The 3,656-nt window shown below is 43.4% G+C and overlaps 1 long non-coding RNA gene across 2 annotated transcripts; it reads right to left on the bottom strand.

Annotated features, from left to right (window-relative positions):
• Nucleotides 1-415: 415 nt before the first annotated feature.
• On the bottom strand, nt 416-2,390 carry LOC121133855. Of its 2 annotated transcripts, none has more exons than XR_005870868.1 (3): nt 2,305-2,390; nt 1,316-1,542; nt 416-545 (listed from the first exon to the last, which is right to left on the bottom strand). It is a non-coding gene; the product is annotated as an uncharacterized LOC121133855 (long non-coding RNA). The 2 variants fall into 2 exon arrangements; XR_005870869.1 differs by having other exon boundaries at nt 2,336-2,376.
• Nucleotides 2,391-3,656: the final 1,266 nt, after the last annotated feature.

Below are 3,656 nucleotides of genomic sequence, written 5' to 3'. Positions count from 1 at the left end.
ACCAAATAAATCTTTAGTAAGTGTCATGAAGGTGCTGTGTGGTAGAATTTTAAAACAATGGCAGCTATAAAATTGCCTTTAAAGAGGAAGAAAAATTTAGACTGGTGGTTCTCAACCGGTAGGTCACATCCCTTTTAGCGGGTCAAACGACATTTTCACTTGCCTATGACCACTAGAAAACACAGATATTCACATTATCATTCAATAACAGCAGCACAATTACAGTTATGAATTAGCAACGAGAATAATTTTATGATTGGGGGTCACTGCAACATGAGGACCTGTTGTACTAAAGGGTCGCAGCTTTAGGAAGGTTGAGAACCACTACCCTAGACAATTCTATTCACAGGTGGTTTTGCACTACAGCCAAGTTGTAAGCGCATGCGCTAAGACAAAATGCCAAGGCAACTGAGTGTTAGTTGGATTGCATGTTTACTCGATCATAACTTTAAGGGAGAATAATGGTCACATCAGCCTCGGAGCAGGTTGTCGCCACATTGGCACCACTGGCTTTAGAAACAGCTCCTGGGTTTGCTCCTCCACAGCTGCAAGAAATTGGATACAAACTGCAGCTGAGTGTGTAGCTCAAGGTAGCGGTCACCAGCTGCACATTATTTGTTTTGTCTTGTTTAAAATAGTGCTAACTTGCATGCCAGCTACTGTAGGCCCCAGATTCTATTCATTAGGGATGGAAAAGCTAAGCTTGTCCCCTGGCAGCCTGTGCCAGTTTGCTTCCAAAAGCCTGCCTGAGCCTCCGCTGGCCTGTTAGAGATTTCAGGGGAATGGCCAGGCTCTTCCGGGACACTACTTTTGAGGTTGGGTCCACTAGTGACTTGACTTGCATAATAATCACCTGGGGAAACAAACTTACTGAAAATAAAATTTAATTTTCAATCCCTATCCTCAACCATAAAGAAATCAAAATCTCTGGGGACGGACCCTGAAATCTGCATTTTGGTCCCGTGTATTCTTACACTTGGAGACCCACTGTCATCTGGAGCCTACCCTAAAAGGAATCGTTCCTCAGGAAACCAATCCGGATTTTCCACATCTAGAAACTGCCAACCGTTTTCTCCTCATTTTCTCCTCCTACTCTGTTATTCAAGGTTCAGTAAACTTCCATCTGCTTAATCGTTCTCTGCAACAATTAAAATCTTCGCTGCCGAGTTTCGCTAGTTGGTGAAGCCCAGATATAAACTATCTCAGCTCCTTATAAACTCTGCTCTCGTGGGAGTCTGTGCACCCTGGTCATTGTCATCTCTCCTTAGACCGCACAAAGCTCCCAGAGCATGCGCAAAGGGGGAATGTGTGTTACCATGGCATCGTGCTCCTCTGTGGCTCCCCTTGTAACAAATTTAGTTGTAAACACCGCTCCTGGCTGAGTTCCTCATTTGTGTGGCTCTTTGTGATCCAGCCAGCGGAGAATACGGGCGAGCAGTCTTTGGGTACACTGGATGTGTTGGCGTTCATTCCGACGCTAGGATGGAAGGTGACACCTCTCCATCCCAGTTCATCATCTGGTACACCCAGGCATTTCAATACCTGTGGGATGCACGATCAAATGAACACCACCGCTCCGCTACCCAACCACAACCTGCTAGGGACCTAGTCACAAAGTCCTGTGGGCTCGGACGTAATGCGTAATAGCCCTCGGGGTTTTGATAGCTTTAGCTATCTTTCTTTGTTCAAGTCATTCCCTTCTCTTACACGAACTTCTCTATCCCTGTCCTGTGTTGCCCATCTCCTTGATTCCCTGAGTAGAACTTTCCCCGGGAACTTTTAAGCTCACTCTTTCGGTTCATGATTATACTCAAACGTGTTCTTTTTTTCCAGGTCATTTCGGGAAATAAACCTCAAAAAAAATTTGCTGTCCCAAAATCCTTTCTGATCTTGACTTTTTAACCAAATTTTCTTTTTGTTCTGACTGCTACCTAGTGATCGACCTTTATTGTATGTCAATAAATAGAGCAAGGGAGAATTAATACACAGGATAAAAATTCTAGGATCTAGCACATTGAATGACTTGATTTGTGTCTCAGTAAAACACACAAACATGGGGGATAAAGTTTGGGCCACGCCTATGTTTTTCTGGTGAGTTTGGTACCCATTTAAATATCTGAGAGTCCCATTTTCCTGAGATGTATTACTTAGCTTTCCAGAGAGGAAATGTTCTGTGACAACTGGCACTTTTCTAGGGTGTGTCTAAGATCTGCCTAAGACAGCTCCAGAGTGCGCCTGATGACCCAGTGTAACTATTCATTGCCAAGGCATACGACCTGGTCACTAGAACACCTATCTAGTCACCCATTTGTGATCCTTAAGTGTAGGAAGATACCAAACAAGTAACCCAGACAAGACAAGCAGTTTTCCCGCTGCCGAACCGGAAGCCGAACTCCGGGGAAAAGAGACCGAGACTTCCTGTGTGCTGTCTTTTATACCTTCCCCCGTAACGCCCCCTAGTCAGGCCCTTTGGGCCTGGCTAGTGATGTAGTTCCGCCTACGTACGTATACGTCTTTACGTCCAGCCGTATACGTCTTTAGTCCTGCCTAAAGTGGGTGTGGTTAGTGGTGTGGTAAACCGCCCTTTTATTACCTCATCTGTATGCGCCTCTAATAAGTCACATGTTTAATGGCGGCATACAAACTTCCTCCTACACTTAAGTCTTAGATAAAATAAGAGCACTGCTTTTGTAAACCTTCCCCCCACACTTTCTTCCACACATCCTACTTACTAACTCTCCCATGTTAAATAACAGAAATGCTAAATAATTGCCCTGGGCCTTGGCCTTTACAACTGGAGATCTGGTAGACCAGACAAAATTATCTGATGATAAAGGTGACTCAACCCATAACCATATCCTTGTAGGAAGAGGTCCAATTAACCCTTACCTAGAACAATCCATTAACATGTACTCCTACAACTAATTAATTGTGCCTTCTCTAATTACTAAAACATAAATCCACGAATATTTATTGAGCACCTACTATGTGGTAGGCACCGTCCTAAACACTGGGGATGTAAATGTTAACAAAAGACTTATGCTTTCATAGGAATGAACAGTTTAAAAAAACAGATAATGAGGGAAGAACCAGATGACTCATCAGGAAAATGAAATATAGAGATGGGATGCAGCATGCGCTATTTGTGATACAGGTAAAAAGAGATTGCACTCAAAAATAGACATGAATTTTGTTGTTTCTGTTGTTCCCAAAGTGAAGGTGGCTCTGTTGACAAGCACCTCCAAGGACCAACGTTCCTTCAGTCTCTCCAGCCATCCTACAGGGTAGTGTCCTCATGCATGTGGTCTTAGTGATGGGTCAGCTGCATGTCTGTATTGTAGTCAGGGAGAATGAAAAAGTTCAGAGCAAGTGCCTCTCTGTTCAGAAGACCTGTGAGCAATGAGGCCCATGTTCCTCTCCCTCCCATGGCCCACTCTGAATCATAAGGCTACAACAAATTACAAAGCCATCTCAGAAACATAGTCTCTAGGTGAGTGACACCTAGCTAAGAGTTGAGGAATTCTATTATTTCAAAAATAAAAGAGAAAAAGACACAAGTTGTAGTTGCTGTCATGATGTATCTATTATATTTTGGGCTAGTGAAGTGAAGACTTCTCCAATGAGTTTCACACAGAGAAGTTTTTAATTAAAGAAGA

The sequence above is a fragment of the Mesocricetus auratus genome, unplaced genomic scaffold (assembly GCF_017639785.1).
Source record: "Mesocricetus auratus isolate SY011 unplaced genomic scaffold, BCM_Maur_2.0 Super-Scaffold_100024, whole genome shotgun sequence".
In the NCBI taxonomy this organism is placed as follows: domain Eukaryota; kingdom Metazoa; phylum Chordata; class Mammalia; order Rodentia; family Cricetidae; genus Mesocricetus; species Mesocricetus auratus.
This window is presented reverse-complemented; position numbering and strand designations above follow the sequence as displayed.